The 20,020-nt window shown below is 28.4% G+C and overlaps 1 protein-coding gene across 1 annotated transcript in view; it reads left to right on the top strand.

Annotated features, from left to right (window-relative positions):
• The window catches only part of LOC126835972 (uncharacterized), a 125,644-nt gene that overhangs the window by 34,460 nt on the left and 71,164 nt on the right, over positions 1–20,020 (top strand). The gene's annotated exons all lie outside the window — the stretch shown is intronic.

The following is a 20,020-nucleotide window of genomic DNA, read 5'->3' as shown; positions in this document are numbered from 1 at the left end:
GATCCATAGCTGAACTCTATAATGTTACTATATCAATAGGTATATATTGACGAATCAAACGAGTATCGAAAACCAATCAGCTCAGAAACAGTAAACAAGTTCTTAGCTGATATTAGTTCTATATTTTTTTAGTTATACTATTGAATATTACTTTAAAAATCACTATTTATTAAATTGATGCATTTGTTTTGTATTTTTTTTGATTTTGCATTAATTCATAAATAGGTGCTTTCTTACAATGATTCAAATTTTAATATCTAATATACGTAGGACAATACAAACAAATACAACCATACATTTTATTAGTAAAAAAGTAGATGCTGAAGTCTATCAGTTAATGCAGAAAAATGATAATATATTAAATTGCTATAAAAATCTTGAAAGCGCAGTTTAAATCTTGAAACTGAATAAATTAGGTTAAAATAAAATTAAACAATTTGGATAGCAAAAGAATGTACACAATAAAATAAATGAATATGTCAACAGAATTTCTTAAGCAATAATTTGATAGAAGAGGAATTTAATTCCTTGTCTTGATTTATATGTTAACATCTATTTTATTTATAATGTGAGCAATTACAAATAAGTTAATACAATATTTCTTTTAAAATGTAGTACGATTTTTGTTTTTTAAAGAATAGAAAGATACCACTTTTTCATATAATTAAGTAAAAACCGATATTTCTTTAAAATAAAATAAATAATATGACACATTTTCAGGTTTTGAAAAAATACCATAATAGTTGTATAGATTATAGAATAGTTTAAAAATACAATTATTACTGGTATTCATTAATACTAGAATTATAAATATTAGCTTCTTCCATGGCTTGATAATTTAAGCATTTAGACACACTATATTTTATCAATTTGTGTAATACCTGTTTTTAAAACATGTCAGGAGGTATAATTATTAATTACATCGATAATGTCAAAAAGTGGCATATAAACTTATGCTTTTCTACAAGAAAACTTTATTATCATACACTATATTAGTGAAAGAAAATCCATATCAACCGTACTCATTAAATTAATTTAGGCGTTCAAAAAATTATGTTTATTACAAAGTCATTCCACTTTAAGAAAAAAGTAATTTTTAAATAAATAGTTATTAATATTCGAACATATCCCATCACTTGTATAGTTGTATCCAATAATGGGCAAAATATAAATTATAAATTATAGTAGATTCTAAAATACAACTGTGAGCTGTGATATTTTTGATTACTTGTTTTGGTTTTTGTGGAAAATATTACTGTGATTAGTGACTACAACACACAATATAATAACTAGTTCCTACTAATTTTAAATCGCTGTTTGAGGAAATATATATTTCCTAAATTAGTATAGATCTTGTATGCAATTTTTTGTTTATTATTTCAAGATATCTAAGAAAAAGTAGTAGTATTATGTTCGTTATTTATAATAAGTTTTAAATGCAAATTTAAAAATCTATTTTTAATTATTGTAACATCAAGGTTCTAAAATTCAAAAGAATAAATGGTATAAACATTTAAATACACAAATGATAGATCGACAATTTTTTTCTTTAATAAAATAACATACTTTATTTTATTGTAAATTTTTAATTTTAATTAAAACGTCTTTTACATTCACCGCATAAAGTACAGAGACACATTTCTTTAAGCATTTGTTTACTTGGTTTGTATTATAATCTTTTTTGTTTTAACATAATAAGAATTGTTAGTTTCTACAAAAGAATGTGTACAGTTTTATTGTAGTTTTTTTTAATTGAATGTAAATGGTTATCTGTTTCGATTGAGGAAGTGTAAACAAATGAAAATACGAGCTATTTTTTGTGACAATTTTTGTTTTGATGTTTGTGTTTGAATGTATTGTAGAACGTTATTTTATGAGAACTGTAAATGTATTGTGTGTAGGCGTGTGGTGGAGTAAGATACGGCGTTGTATGTATCAACACAGTCGCTGGTTCGAATCTCGGCCACTGACGGTTTATATTACAGCTGTTATTATGTAACATAAAAATGTTGTTTCGCTCCTAAATTTGTGAATATTTATGCGAAACTTCATTAACTGTCTTTTTGATCGTCAAATACTTGATATGAACAGTCACATGGAATATCATTTAAACTGTGATATTTTAGCTTTGGTGTTTTGTATATGTAACTACAACATAAAACATAAAATTTAATAATTTATCTAATGCAGCGCATTAGGGTAGGGGCATATAGGGTTAGGGGTGCCGGGCGGTTACACATTTCAAGTGATATCAATTTCAAAATAGCGCTTGTCTAACGGACACAGCTAATCCTCCTGTGCCGCCTAACAGCTGAAGTGTTCTCTACGCCACATAATGCACTTAATTAATTTTTATTATCTCAATATTTCTAAAAAAAAATGTATAAGTTCGGTTTGTAATTTATAATATATATTAATTATAAATTTTAAAATGCATCTATAACAATTTTTCTAACATCAGGGCTTTACAATACGAGATCATAAATAGTTCAAACATATAAATACACAAATGACAATACAAAATACGTTTAATATTATGTATTCCAGTTTATTTGTATTGTATGTTAAATCACCTTTTACATTTATACTACAAAATCAAAAACAAATTTTATTGCATTAAATAGAATGCACTGTGTAACCCTATTGTGGCGATGTAAATAAACCACAATATCTTAAAATCAACTTGTTTTCGAAAAAAGCAATAAGAGCTCTAACTTGATGTCGTTAGAAAAAAATAAAACTGTACTATTTGTTGAAAAATACGGTATTCAATGATGTAAGAAAATATATTGTTGACTATTGTGTAAACATAAGATTTAAACAAAATTTATAACGGCAGTTTAATTAATCAATTATTGACGATTACACATATAAAGGCACTAATAATAATCATAATTAAACATATATTACAAGTTGCAATAAATTACTTTTATATTTTTAACGAATTTTGAAGGTAAACTTTTATCTGCATCGAATGAGGCAGTGTAAACAAATGAAAATAAGAGCTAATTTTTGTAACAAATTTTGTTTTTAAGCTGTATTTGAATGCATTGTAGAACGTTATTGTTATATTAACTGTGAATGTATTGTGTGCAGGCGCGTGGTAAAGTTTGAGAAGGCGGCAGTGTGTCAACACACGGTCACCGGTTCGAATTTTGGGCACTGGTGGTATGTTCTTAGGCGGCCAATTGTCTAGGGGAAAAATTGCCCCCTGCACCTCTTTCTGTGACCAACTTGTTTGGTATCGTTTGTTCTTGCCAGCTATAAGCCCAAAAATGCCAAACTAAAACGTCAAAGCCCCGATCGGTGGAAATAACGGACGTTACAAACGTAAGAGAGAGACATACAGTAAATGTACTGTGATTTTATAGATCAAAATTTTTTTATAATTATAGCTTATTACAAGGACTCTTTGTAAAATCATTGATCGTGTTTTTTTTATTAAAACCAATATTGCATATTGTTTTTTTTTTTATCAAAAGCAAGCTGTTTTTCACAACGACTATTGTAATGTAAGCAAATGGTAAAATTTTATAGGTATTACAAATTTGGAATATTATATGAATCTTCGTATTTTACAAAAACCATTGTTTTGGTTTTATAACACATTTTTTTTACCAAAAACTAGTTGTTTTTCTTGATATATTTTGTTTTGCAGTTGTTTTCGTATTTATATGTTTGAACTATTTTATTAGCGGTTGAGTAAACAAGTAGTACATTTTTTGGGGCAAACGGCAAAACCACTACTGTTTTTAAGATTCGTAGGTCGAGTAAACACCAGAACACCTGTAAAATACCAAGCTACTGTTCAATAATATTATGTTTAAATATTGCTTCGTTCATTTTGAAATATATTTTAGAAACATATTTTTTAATAAATTATTCTTTGAGAAGAATGAAAATCCAACATTCCTAACTTTGGTAATAATGCCGATGTAACCATATGGATAATACCTAATACGAATACTAAAACGTCCAAAATAATATTGTTATTATAGAAGTGATTTGAAAAAAAATAAAATTCTATAAAACGTTAAGTTTACAAAAAGGCTGAAAATAACATGTTGCTATAAGTCGGTTGTGTAAATAGATAATTGTTACATTTTTTAGGCTTACCAAACGGCAAAACCACTACTGCTTTGTTTTTTGATCTGTAGGCCATACCATAGCTACGTTTATTTATTTTAAAAGTCAATAGGAATTTTCAACCTATATTGAACAAACAAAATACATATGCGTTTGTTAAGTTTTACACTGAAATCGCTACAACAGCAGACATTAAAACGAATAAGAATCATTTAAAATTCCTGTATGCTACTGTTCAATTGACTTTTGCTTAAAAAAAATATCATAATGAATACTACATTTTTTATTATTTTTTCATCCATGTGCCTTTATTTTTGTGTGGCAAGTTTTACTGATGAGGTAATTTTATTTTGAATAAATATTTAGTTACCCATTTTAAAAAATGGTAAAAAATTATATAGATTTGTACCATTCAATGTATATCAATTAGTCTATTCTATGAAATATGTCTGTGAATAAGTAAGCCATAAGTTTTTATACAACAATCAAATAATTGAGGTTTTTGATGCACTGAATATTATAATAATTATCCATATCTAAAAATTTAAAAGACTTGCCTCAAAACATTTGATACATATATAAATATGTATACATATTATATAAAAAAGCAACCGTTAGATTGCGCCACTTTCGCGTTACTTTCGTAGAGCTACTTTGTGTCGTTTTCAAAGTGGGAAGCTAAGGCTACGTATGTTCCATTGCAATGATTTCTAGATATTCCTATGTTAAAAAATAAATTTAAAGAATTAATAAAAAAAGCCAAAATTTACTGATTCGGTAAATAAGAATTTTTTTTTCATTCTAAATATATCTCATAAAAGTTTTTTTATCAACCCACGTCATGGTAAATTTGTATTTCAATAGCAGTTGTATTCGCATTGTGTATTAAAAAAATATAAATCTGAATTAATTTTATTAGCAACTTAAAAAAATATTTTTTAAAAAATGTTGTCTGAATACATAAAACATTAAAAAAAAATTATAGTATCTAAATACGCTATAAACCTAGTGAATAATAACATACACTGGTGATATTCATTTAAGACACGTTATTTCTCTAATAATAGTATTTACATTGTGTATTACAAAAAAAATGTAATGATTTTAGCAATTGGAAGACATTTATGATGCGGTACTAGAATATACTCAAGCCACAGCCCCAGTTAAAGCAAGATTTTGCTTAATTGAAAAACGCGAAGAATCGAATCACATAAATATCAAATTGATATTTAACGACTTTCCGGGTACGATACATAGTATTAGTTTAGTACAATCTATACGCCTAAGACCATCTGGCCTCTCTCAAAAAATTGAAATTTTCATTTATAATCAAATGTTTTTGTATTTGTTATACCGTAATATGAAAGAAAAACACAATTTGATTATTATGTAAATAATAATATTCGCTGATGTTTATTATGAAACCCAATTTACACGAATGACAAGTTATGCCGGTGTAGCACTTGCGTATGGTGGACACTCCCCACCATATATATATTTATATAAACTGCTGATACGTAACAGTATTATCAAGACGCGTGAGACTGAGTTATTAGTTTCAGTGTTTGACTCCGTCTGTATGCAATCAAATGTCATCAGGGCCTCTATAAAACCTAATGATATCAGTCATATGTATTTTGTTCACATTGATGTTTGACATAAATTATTATTATCGATAAGTAGTATGTTTTTTTACAACATTAACGAGGAGTACATAAAGTGTTATGCAAAAATACGATTTTTAATTATTTAAAAACTAAAAAATTGGAAAAAATAATCTTTTATGGCCAAATAATGTACACAAAAACGCAATAATAATAAATGCAACCTGTTAATTCGTTAAATACTAATATAGTTTGTTAAATTTAACATGAATATTTTTATATTGATTTATAGATATTCGTTTGCCAATAGAGGAATTTAAAAAAGAAATGAATTATATTAAAGAATTATTAAATATATCAAATTTAACTGATAAGGTAACTTTACATTTTTTTTTATATAATAATATATTTATTTGCAGTGATTCCATGGTGTACGTAGATAACATAACTTACTTTAAAATATAAAAAAAAGAAAACAAAAATGTTAAAGGTAAAAATTGCTTTCCTAATATCTTATGGTAGAGAGTTTAACATTTAACTTATGCTATTTACAGTTATTTTAATAATTTGGTATAAGTGTCTTACCTGACCTCAAACAATTATTCCGTAATTCATAACTGATGGGATGAGTGATTGTAATATATATATATATATAAAATTGTATATTGTGTTGGTTAATGCATTAATATGACGTTTCCATTCTATCTATTATTATAGGTAATTAAGTTTAATTACAAATTCTAGGCGATATAATTTGTAGAGGGTAAAATCTTTAAAAACAATTTATAAAAAACGATGCTTTTTTGACATCAAAGAATAATCTTAGAACTTTGTTTTTATGTTACTATCGCCACGGTTTGCATGGATAAAATTATTGATTTAAAAATGAAAATAATGCGTCATCGGTTGACCTGTCTGTTATAAAGCCAATTTTTTTTTTATCAAATACTCTTATTTAAAGTTGCATTATTTTCTCTTTTAATCATTTTTGATAAATCGTTAATGGCATACCTAAATAATTATTAGCCCTAACTATTTGTGTCCTACTTGAAAGATATGAATTTATTACGTTATTACATTTTTCCTCTAAGACCACCGTAATATTATTTCTTTAAAAGTAATTAATGATTTAAAAAATCAAATGCTTTTTTGACATCTATTCCTAGAACATTAAAAATTACAAACAACTATTTTGTTTATGTAAAATTTCAGTTATGCTCTTATGACCCATATCATCATTGAACCAATTAAGTTTTTTTTTGCTCTTCATTTACGACTTGAAACGAGTGGTTTGTTGAAAACTACCTACTTTAATGACCCCAACGCAAATGTGACTAAACAAAAATTTTCCAAATTTATGCAATACTTACTTAGAAGTTAGTAAAATATCTGGTAAAAGTTTAATGATGCAGAAATTATTCTAACATCAGAGGTAAAGGATCAAATTTTTCGGTTTACACTTACTGGAAATATACACAACTTGTGTTGTGAGTCTTAACACTTATGTTTAAAACCGTAAATTAATAGGGGGAAAAAACCTATTTGGTTTAAAATGATTTGAGTCATAAGAATAAAGCTAGAATTTTATATGAGTTGTTTTTGGATAATTTTTTTTTTTTATTCGTTGATTTCACATGGACTGATATATTATGAGTTGTTTTCATACTTTTTACTATGCCCATACAATCTTTTTTTCGTTTAAAGTGATTTTAATTCAACAATTAATATGCTGAAATTATCTCATGGGGTATTTATTCTATAGGCGGAATATCTAAATATAATGATAATATTTGAATTTACCTTATTAAAAAGAACTAGAACTAAATATTTGTTGACAACATTTTATCTTAATACATGATACATAAATATAAAAAAATAATAATAGAATCCTGTAAAACCTAGTGAATACTGACCTATATACTGTTATATACTAAAAAGCGGTAATAGTTTGAGACACGTAATGTCTGTAATAATAGTATTCACATCGTCTTTTCAAAATAATAATGTAATGATTTTAGATATTGGACGAAATTTATTCTACGTTACGAGAAGATGCTGCCAACAATTCAATAAAATTTTACATATTTGAAAAACGTACTAAAAAAGTATGTAAGGTCTTTAAACGGGATAACGGGATTCAAATTGAAAAAATTCCGGGTACGTTACATAATAACAATTATTAGATATTGTAAAACCTATATGTAAATTGTGACAAGTAATCACTTTTCCTTTTTACAAAAATTATTATCGATAGGTAGAGCGTTTTTTTCCAAGAATTTTGAAGAGTGCTTATAACATTAAAATATATGCAGAATAATGCTTATAATATTATGCAGAAGTCGCCTGTAATGATAGTTAGCAAGAACAAGTTATACACATACATGTTAGACTTTTTTCTTAATTTTCTAAAAAAATATATTTCAAAACAATTTCAATACGGTTACACGAACTGAGATAAACTTTGAAATATTAATTTTATGACATTCACTATGACATTTTATTTGAACACGATTTTAGAATATTTAAAACTAAACAAGTGGACCAATAAAATATAATTTTTTAATTGGCTTTTAATAATACCCGTTAAAACAAAATATTGTACACAAAAAAGCATTATAAATAAATGCAACCTATTAATTCATTACTGCATAACTTAATATGGTTAATTTTAATATCAACACTTTATATAATTTCTAGTTGGTAGTCATATGTCAAATGAGAAATTAAAAAAATTAATAAAAGCAAAAATATCAAATTTAACTGATGAGGTAATTTTCATTTAAATTTTTTATCTCATAGTATATTTATTTGCAATTAATTCCGTGGTGTACGTAGATAATATAACGTACAGTATAATATAAAAAAATAAAAAGTTATACTATAAAAGTAAGAATTTTGAATGTGTGCAACCTTTCTATAAATTAATATCTTGTGGTGGAGAGTTGGCCTTATGTTTTAAATTATGTAATTTTTTAATATGTAAATATATGATACATTAAAATAAATTATAATAATTTGAATAATCTATAAACCTAGTAAATAATATACTAAAGATAATTCGAGACACATTATTTCTAAAATAGTAGTATTTGTAGTGTGTATTAAAAACAAAAATATAACTATTTTAGCAACTTGAAGAAATGTATGAAGCAGTAAAAAAAGAGGATAAAGTATATGTTACCAAGCTCTCAGTAGAACACTACTTACGTAAGAAAAGCATTGGATCGAAGCATATACTATCTGAACAGGAAATCGAATATTTAACTAAAAGTTTGCCGTCGGGTACGTTGATTAGTAATAATTTAGTAAAATATATATTATGTGAACAACTAATAATATTATGCATAGATCGTTAGGAAGAACAAGTAATATAATTAATATAAACCGCTTTTATCTCGTTTTCTTTGACTAATTGTAATTCATATTGAAATGTTAATTTTCGAAATTCCCATGAATTTTTTCGAAGCACGATTTTAAATTTTTTTAAAAACTAAACAAGCGGAAATACATCTTTGTTGTTTTTAGATGGTTTTTAATAGTACCCATTATGACCAAATATGGAACAAAAAAGCGCAAAAAAATAATCTGTTAATTCTTTACAGCATAATTTAGTTTGGTAAATTTTAACATGAATATTTTTATAATGATTTATAGGTATCTCTTTTTCAAAATCGCGATTTAAAAAAGAAATAAAAAAAGATGAGGTAATTTTGAATTATTCTATCCAACTAAATAACTCATTAAAAAAGAAATACCGTTTATTTAATAAACCTAATTCGAAACAAAATAATTTCTGTATAATAGTTGTATTCACATTGTGTATAAAAAAAATAATAATGTCTGAATTTACCTTTATTGCAATGATAGTATAGACCTAATTTTATGCTGTGGCCAAATGCTTTTTTGGAGTTTATTATTATTTCGCATTATTCGGTTTGTTGGCAACATTCAAATGATCAGTTGAATTAGTTATTTTGGATAAATTTAACCATTCATTTAATTGTGCTAGTTGTGAAACAATTTTTATTTTTTTGGATAAATATTTGGTTACTCATTTAATAAAAATGCCATTATATGGATTTGTACCTTCAATGTATATAAATTTATCCATTATATAAAATATGGCTGTGAATAAGTAATGAATACTTTTTTATACAACAATAAAATAATTTAGGTTTTTGATGCACTGAATATAATTATTATCATATAATAATTGTCCAGATTGAAAACCTAAAAGACTTGCCTCAAGACATTTTATACACATATAAATACATACATATATACATATTATATAAAAAAGCAACCGCTAGATCAAGCCACTTTTGCGTTCCTATCGTGGCGCTATTTTGTATCGTATTCGAGCTGAGAGGCCAAGGATAAGCATGTTCCATTCTAAAACAAAATATAATGGTTTTAGGTATTGGACGAAATTTATGCTGGTGCCCAAAGATATTTGGCTAATGAATTGGTACGCCTTACTGAATGTCGTGAAAGTGGAATGTTGGACACGAATACCATAAGACGCTCTTTTCGGAACAAATTACCTAGCCAAGAACCAAGTTACATGGACATTGATCAAATGACAGATGTAACAGAATTATTGCCGGCGGGTACGATGAATAATAATATTTTATTAAAAGATATTGTAAAATATATATGTGAAATGTGAATAACTAATAATCCCTTTGATATTTTACATAAATTACTATGAGTAGGTAGTGCGCTTTTTTAATAACATTTTTGTGGAGTACTTATAATACTATGCAGAAATCGTCTGTAAAGATAGATAAGAAGAACTAGTTATACAAATATAAACCGCTTTTATCTTGTTTTCTTTAGACTACTTGTAATTAATATTTAAATATTCATTTTACGACATTCCCATAATTTTTTTTTTTTTAGATGCAGTTTTATATTATTTAAAATTTGAATACGTAGACAACCAATTATTGTTATTATATGGCTTTTTAAGATACCCGTTTTAACAAAATATTGTACACAAAAAGGCAATAATAATAAATACAACCCGTTAATTCGTTACAGCATAATTTAGTTTGGTTAATTTTAATATCAACACTTTATAATGATTTCTAGATATTCGTATGTCAAAAGAGGAATTTAAAGAATTAATAAAAAAACTAAAATTTACTGATGCGGTAAATATAAGTTTTATTCTATCTAAATATATCTAATTTTTTTTTTTTTAAGTGCCTAAGGGCATTTTTATTTAAACGATTAAAAATCTTTATAAATATAAATCAAAAGAGTATTAATACATACATATGAGTAAAATATATATATACATATACAAAATATGTGTGGGGTTCTACTTCCAGTAAAATAGTCTTTATCATTCTTAATCTAATAATTAGACTAAGTCGAATGGCTTCAGTCGTTTGAGTCGTCTGATGTCTTGCGAGTTGTCGAGGAGTTGTATGGCAGCTGTATTTGAGTGAAGCTCCAGTCTTTTTGCGTGTTTGCGGGCAAACCGGGTAATTTCATCCTGCACGGATGTTATTTTTAGATCGCGGTGGATAATGTCGTTGTTATCATACCGATATGCTGCAACAATGGTACGAAGAACGATGTGCTGGCAACGTTGGATGAGTTCGATATTAGACTTACTGGCGCAACCCCACAGTTGAATACCATAGATCCAAATCGGTTTAACGATCGATACATACAGGAGACGTTTGCTGGTTTGGTCTAGCTCGGAGTGTCGCCCAACTAGCCAATACAGTTTGCGCATTTTTTCTTTGATTTGCAACTTTTTCTGACGTACATGATGTTTCCAGTTAAGTCGCGAGTCAAGGTGCATTCCCAGATATTTTGCTGAATAATTTTGTGGGATTATCTGTTGATTTAGCGTGACTGGGATACATGCGGTTTTACGTAGCGTGTAGTTGACGTGCACCGACTTGTCACTATTGATTTTTATTTCCCAATGCTTTGTCTAGTCGTAAACGTTGTTGATTGTCACTTGTAGGATCTCAGTCGCAGCTTGTTGGTCCTTATTGGTAGAAAAATTACTGCTGTGGTGTATTCCTTGATACACCACAGCAGTAATTTTTCTCTTCCAACGCCTTACTGATCACGTTCGTTACGCGATGAACTTGGTCGATGGTCGAGTGTTTATGGCGGAATCCAAACTGGTGATCTGGTATGAGTTGTTTTGCTTCAATAAGTGGGCTAAGACGCTTAAGAAGAAATTTTGACATGCATGGTAGAAGCGATATCGGCCGATAAGAGGTGGCTTGTTCGGGCGGTTTCCCAGGTTTGAGCAACATAATTACCTTCGCTCTTTTCCATTGCTCGGGAACAAGTTTCGTTCGCAAGATGGCGTTGAAGATGTGAGTAAGGTGGATGATTGCCTTCTTAGGTAGCTTTTTAAGGATGCGTGGGTTGATCTTATCGTATCCATGTGCCTTTTTCGTGTTGATGTTGATATCGATTTCATGGGCTACTTCAAGTGGTATAAAGTGCCGTATGATTTCTCTTGTAGAAATGAGTGGCTGACATTGGATGCTGTCAAGTTCAGAAATTATGTCGTTTGGCTGAAATACACATTCGAGATGATGTCCGTATACTTCAGCTTTATCTTGTTCACTGCGCGCCCAAGTGCCATCATCCTTTCGGATGGGTGGTATATGAACGCGAGGTCTTTTTAATCGTCTTGTGGCTTTCCATAACGAGTAATCGAAATCGGCTGTTGCAGATAAGCCACACAAATACGATTTAAATGTTTCATTTTTCACTTCTTTGATTTTATCATGTAGTATTTTGCTGACTCGGTTCCATTCGGTTTTATCGGATGGGTGTCGAGTTCTGTGCCAAATCCGTCTTGCTCGCCGCTTTTGTTGAACAAGCTCTCTGATTTCTTTCGGGTAGTTGAACTCGCGGTCGTTGCCTTTTTGAGCTTCAGGTGTTGCCGTTTTTGCCGCTTCAACAATGTCATTAGTCAGTTTATGTACTGCCATTTCAATGTCTGTTGACGACTTTAACCGCACAGAAAGAGTGATAGCTTCTTCCAGAGTATTTCTAAACAGTCTGTGTATTTGTTTGTTAGAAAATATTTTCGTTTTTTCATAATGACATTTGAGCTTAACGATAATAACACAGGGATGTGGTCGGACGTTAGCTCTGTTAGTCCTTCAGCTTCAACATAATTAGAGGAGATGCCTTTAATTACGAAGGAGTCAAGCAGGTCGGGGATTTTCTTAGAATCGGTTGGCCAGTAGGTTGGCTCTCTAGTAGAAATTATTTCAGCGTTTATAGTGTTAGCTACTTTTAGTAGAGCACGCCCTTTCGGAGTGATCAGTCTTGATCCCCAGTGAGAGTGCTTGGCATTGTAGTCACCACCAGCAATGAATCGGTCTCCTAGCGTTTGGAAAAATGCAGTAAATTTAATTTCATCTGCACCTCCTTGCGGTGGGCAATAAATAGCCGTAACCGTGAGGTTATTATTCCCATCTTTAACACGAACACTTGTAGCTTGTATGTACAGTTCTGAGTATTTTTCAAGCTCGAAATGCTTTATGGTATCTCTTATGACTACAGCTGTACCTCCACGTGCTCTACCACTCGGATGTAAAGTTGTATAGATTTTTACCGCAGTTGTCTTCTTTGGATGCACCCGTTCTTCAGACTTTTTGTAGGCAGAACACCCCTTCCAGTTGGCAGTGTGAGCTTCCCCACAGTTTGCACATTTAGCTTTTGATTTTTTTGGTTTTGAACAGTTTTCTGTTTTATGACCTTCACTACATTTGACACAAACCGGTTTTTTGTGACAAAAGTTGTGGGTATGTAAAAAGGATTGACAATTTTTACACTGTGGCACTTCTTTTTTTTTTTCTTGGAGGTTCGACTTTAATTTTGTGGTAGCAAAGACTGTCTACTCCATAGATATCTTTGTTATTTACTTGTGGATCTAGGGCCACAAAAAACAAAGGTAGTTTTATATACTTCCATTCGCTGTTTTTTTCATTTGGATTAAGTTTCTTTTTAATTTGGATATTCGAAACCTTGACTGCAGAATGACCTAGGTCGGCAAGGTCTCTTTTGATCTCGCAGATATCAGTATCTGGATGTAAACCGCGTAATACAACACGAAATTTTTTTTCCGTTTTTAGCTGATATCTGTGATACTCAATTTTGTTTTCGTCTAAATTTTTTAATGTGCGTCTGAATTGGTGTTCATCGCCTGTTAGGATTTTTATGTCACCGTTAGCATTTGTTTTTAGCTGTTGCTCGTGACCAGCAGCTTCTTCGCGTGTTAAACAACTAATTAAATGTTGTATATTTTGAACACCACAAGCCGTAATCGGTGGTGGTTTGTATATTTTGGCCACAGTTTTAACAGAAGTGTTTTCTCCCAATTTTACGCGTTTTTTCTGCGGGCTATAACTAGCACCTGAGCTAGAACCCGTTTCTTCATGTAACTCTATATGACTAGAGTTTTTATTTGTATTAGTATTATTTATTTTACTCACTTGGAAGTCTAACGATTGGCTCTGCAATTGTGTGATAATCGCTTGTAGATCTAATACCATTTTTTTTAAATTTTCGTTTTCATTTTGTATTCCATTTAAAATTGATTGGTCAATAACAATTTGATTTGGCGCCGTGTAAACATTGTCTGGCTGATTAGTAAAATTCATTGCAAAACGACGTACAAGCCGCCGTTTGCGCGTGACCTAGTTAATTTATGTTAAAACACTTAACACTCTTCCGTTGTTGGCGAAAACATTTTTCATGATTTAATATTTATTAAACACAACGCACGAATTCGGCACTCGAAAGCGGAACATACGTGTTATTCGTTCGATAAACAAAACGCGACTAAAAATATATCTAATTAAAAAAAATAAGTTATTTTATTAACCTAATTCGACTCAACATTATTTCTATAACAGTAGTATTAACAATGTGTAATAAAAAAAATAATATCTGAATTTATTTTATTAGCTATAACTTTTGTCTAAATCTATAATACATTTAAAAAAGATTATAATAATTTAAAACTCTATAAACTTAATGAACTGTATACTGGTTAGTGATATTTATTTGAGACACGTTGTTTCTCTAATTATAGTAATCACATTGTGTATTCAAAAAAAAATGTAACGATTTTAGCAATTGGACGAAATTTATGATGCGGTACTAGAAGAATCCTCACATCTAGTGAAATTTTGCTTAATTGAAAAACGCGTGACAGAGAATCATCAACTAATTGGATATCGATTGACATTTAACCAATTTCCAGGTACAATGAATAATAATAGTTTAGTAAAATATACATATACAAACATACCTATCTCAAAGAATTTCTTTTTATAAACCAATGGTTTTGAGACCTTGTTATTAATTTCAATATTTGACACCAAGAGGTTGCTCTGATACAATCAAATGTCTTCAGGGCCTGTACAAAATTGTAATTTATCTGTGATATGTTTTTTGTTCCTCCTGAAAATTTGGAAAATCTAAGATTGGCCATGATAGTTTTTAAGCACCGATATATAAGTAACTAATAATCACATTGATGTTCAATATAAATTATATTAATCGATATGTAGTGTGTTTTTTACAATATTACTGAGGAGCACTTATAGTAATTTGCAGAAATTGTCTGTAAAGAAATTTAGGAAGAACAAGTTATAAAAATATAAAACGCTTTTATCTTGTTTTCTTTAGACTAATTGTATATAATATCAAAATGATAATTTTCGACATTCCTATGAATTTTTTGAAACACGATTTTAGACTATTACAAAAGTTAAACAAGCGCACCAACAAAATAATTTTTTTTGAGATGGCTTTTAATATTACCCGTTATAAAAACCAATAATAATAAATGCAACCGGTTAATTTCTTACATAATAATATAGTTTGTTAAATTTTAACATGAATATTTTTATAACGATTTCTAGATATTCATTTGTCAAAATTGGATTTCTTATTATCAATAGAAATGAGCATAAAAAATTTGATTGATCAGGTAATTTTAAATTACAAATGGCTAATTACAAAGTATTTTTAATTTAACAATTAATATTCTGGAATTATCTTCTGGGGTATTTATTCTATAAGCGGAATATCTAAATATAATAATAATATCTGAAATTACCTTATTAACAATAACTTGAACAAAATATTTCTTAACAAATTTTATATAATTACATGATATATTAAAAAAAATTATAATAATCAAATACTGTATAAACCTAGTGATAACTAAGATATATACTGTTATAGACTGAGAATCAAAAATAATTTGAGACACATTATATCTGTAATAATAGTATTCACACTGTCTAAAAAAAAAAAAAAATGTAATGATTTTAGGTGTTAGATGAGATTTATTCTACGTTACGAGAAGATGCTGGAAAAGATTCAGTTAAATTTTACATAATTGAAAGAAACATTGAAAGAATTATTGAAAAGACTACTAAAAGTGTTCACAGAGAGTTCACTAAAAGGGTACTAAAAGGGAACATCTGGTTTAAAATTGAAAAAATTCCAAGTACGTTAAATAATAATAATCATTAGATATTGTAAGATGTAAATGTTGTTTCTTGATGGCTTTTAATAATACCTTTTATGGCCAAATTATACACAAATTATTCTACACAAAAACGCATTAATAATAAATGCAGCCTGAAAATTCGTTACAGCATAATTTAGTTTGGTAACTTTTAATATCAACACTTCACAATAATTTCTAGATATTCATATGTCAAAAGAGGAATTGAAAGAATTAATTCACGCAAAAATAGAATATTTAACTGATGAGGTAATTTTACATTTTTTTTTATCTCATAATATATTTATTTCCAGTTGATTCCGTGGTGTACGTATATAACATAACTTACAGTATAATATAAACAAAATCTAAAAAAAGGAATTTGTAATATGGGCAATCCTCCTATGATGTAATATCTTGTGGCGGAGAGTTTGACTTATGTATTGAATTATGTATTATTTTAAAATCTAAAAATATTATACATTAAAAAAAATTATAATTATTAAATAATATATAAACCTAGTAAATAATAATCTAGACATAATTAGAGACATATTATTTCTAAAATAGTAATATTTGAAATGTGTATTAAAAATAAAAATAAAAATGTAATTATTTAGGATCTTGAAAAACTTTATGAAGCAGTACAAAACGACAATACAGGATATGTTACCAAGCGTTTAGTAGAACACTACCTAAGTAAAAAAAGCATTGGATTGAAACATATACTATCTAAACAGGAAATTCAATATGTAACTAAAAGATTGCCGTCGGGTACGTTGAATAATAACAATATTTTAGTAAAATATATTGTAAAACATATATGTGAAAAACTAACAATATTATGCAGAAATCGCCTGTAAAGATTTTTAGGAAGAACAAGATCAACAAATATAAAACGATTTATCTTTTTTCTTTAGACGAGTTGTAGTTAACATTGAAAGATTCATCTTACGACATTCTCATACAATTTTTTCAAACACGATTGTAGTTTATCTAGAAATTAAACAAGTGGATAATTAAAATAATTGTTATTAGATGGCTTTTAATAATATCAGTTTTGACCAATTATTGTACATAAAAACACAATAATAATGATTACAATCTTTTATTTTGTTACATAATAATATAGTTTGTTAAATTTTAACATGGATATTTTTACAACGTTTTATAGATGTTCGTATGTCAAAAGAGGAATTTAAAGAATCAATGAACATACAGTTATTCAAATTAACTGATGAGGTAAAAATGATTTTTTTTTTCTGAATATATGATTCATTAAAAAAAAATATATATAATTATTAAATACTTTATAAACCTAGTGAATAATTACTGGTATTATTTTGAGACACTTTTATTTATGTTATAATAGTTACCACGTTGTGTATTAAAAGAAAAGTGTAATGATTTTAGCAATTGGACTACACTTTTGATGGTTTCATAAGTTATGTTGACGGACTATATACAACTTACAGTAGTTTTGGTGGTGAAAAGGTGGACAAAGTGTTCATAGAACGCTACTTAAGAGACAACTTATCCAAATATGGTCTAACCGTTGGTACTATGACTTCTATAGTAAGAGAGCTACCGCCAGGTACGACACATAATAATAATTTAGTAAAAGATATTGTAAAATAATATCTATGTAAAATGTGAATAACTAATAGTTACTTTGATGTTTTGCGTAAATTATTTTCGTTAGATGTTTTTTTAACAATATTTTTGAGGAGTACTTTTTTTTTTTTTTTTTTTTTTATTAAAGAGTATTTACAATCTATGCTGCAAGGCATAATAAGCAAATAGTTACATTGTTATATATACAGAGAGAGGGGAAAAAAAATAAACAAATAGAAACGGTGATTTGATATGAGGAGGGAGGCTATCCAGTAATAGAACCCAACGTGATTTTTGTTCTAATTATTTTTAATTAGATTAATTTGAATTATTGTATTAATAGATTTCGACACCAATGTCTTCGGAGTCGGCGAGGTGGATTTCCGGGGAGTGAATTAGAAGCAAGTTGAGATATTAAAGGGTTAGAATGAGTGTGTAATTTGGAATGAAATTTTTTGTAGTGTTTTATGGCTAAATGGTTTATTGGTTCTATTTTAAAGTCATTTTGAAGTGTGCAGTTTGATACATACCATGGGGCAGAAGAGATAATACGTAGAGTGACAGATTGGAAAGTTTGTAAGGTACGAAGTTGGGATGGTTTTGCACATCCCCAAATTTGGATTGCATATGCCCAAATAGGCCTTAATAGGGATTTGTATATAATAATTTTAGTGTGGAAAGGTAATTTTGATTTGAGGATTGGACGTAGTAAATGGAGTCTGCTGTTGAGAATTTTTCTTTTAGATTTAATGTGGGAGCCCCAAGTTAATCGTTTGTCGAGTGTGACACCAAGATATTTGACTTCCGAGGATATTGGAATAAGTATTCCTTGGAATTTGGGAGGGGGTGGAACAGATTTTTTTAGTGTGAAGGGAACGTACACAGATTTATCTGGATTAATTTTAATTCTCCAATTAGATGACCAGGAATCAATTAGATTTAAGTGAGTTTGAAGGAAATTGGAAGTAACTTCTGGATCATTTCCTGGGGAGAGTGAGGAGTACTTAGATGGCTTTTGATAATACCCGTTATTGGCAAATATTTTACTTAATAATGTATTTACAGTGTATTATAGTTTGTTAAATTTTGATGTGAATACTTTTATAACCATTTCTAGCTATGACAAAAAGCGAATTAAAAGATTTAGCGAGCTGGTGGTGGTTTTAAAATTGTTCCATTTCCAGGCAAGTATTTTTTTGTTTCTTTATAACTTATTGTTTTAGTTTATAATTGTTTTTGTATGTGATAAATAAAAATAAAATGTGTCACATATTTTAGACTTGTCAAAGTTTATATTTTAAGTTATTCAAAATTTAGTATATACAAAAAAAAAAGGTTTGGTTTTCAGCCTTTCGGGGGAAGAGCTTATGATATTATTTTGGTTTGTCAATGTTTATCGATTGTAGCTACGTCATTATCCAAAGAATATGCCATACACATTTAGTGCCAACGCTAAAAAAAACTCAATGCACGCCATTATACTTTCTCGTCTATAATATTTTGTGGTACAACTGGAGTATTATGAAACTTTTACTGTTATTCTATTGTTTTACATTTATTAAAATAATTCTAATTCGGTGTATGAATAAAACTAGTTTGGGGGTGAATTGAGTTTTGAATACCGAGAGGCAAATACCTGTCATTGGTCTAAAGTTGTAGTACATAAGCAGAGAAATATTTAACACGTGTATTGTTGAAATAATTAGATGTTTTTGTACAAAACTAAAAAATATTTACGTTACCTAAATACGAATTTATCGGTTTGAAAAAAAAACAAAAAGCAACAGATATTATGTTACACATTTTATAAAAGCAATAACAAATTATCTAATTTACTATACGAATTTTCCGATATAAAATTGTAAAGATATACCTAGCAACATTTTTATGGAATATTTGTTTAGATCCATAAGCTGAACTCTATAATGTTACATATAGTAATATAGTGATAATACCCGTTATTGGCAAATATTGTACTTAATAGTGTGATAATAATAATTGCAATCAATCAACTGGTTTCAGTATATTATAGTTAAGTAAATTTTTATGTAAATACTTTTATAATGATTTCTAACTGTTTCGAAAAATGATTTGAAAGATTTATTGAGCTGGTGGCCGTTTTCAAAAAGGTCCCGTTTCTAGGCAAGTAATTTTTTGTTTCTTTATAACTTATTGTTTTAGTTAATAGTTTTTTTTT

Source organism: Adelges cooleyi, unplaced genomic scaffold, assembly GCF_023614345.1.
Source record: "Adelges cooleyi isolate 19-005CV unplaced genomic scaffold, UGA_ACOO_1.1 ACOO_flye_CR_arks_rails_tigmint_CR_PRNA_23, whole genome shotgun sequence".
Classification (NCBI taxonomy): Eukaryota; Metazoa; Arthropoda; class Insecta; order Hemiptera; family Adelgidae; genus Adelges; species Adelges cooleyi.
This window is presented reverse-complemented; position numbering and strand designations above follow the sequence as displayed.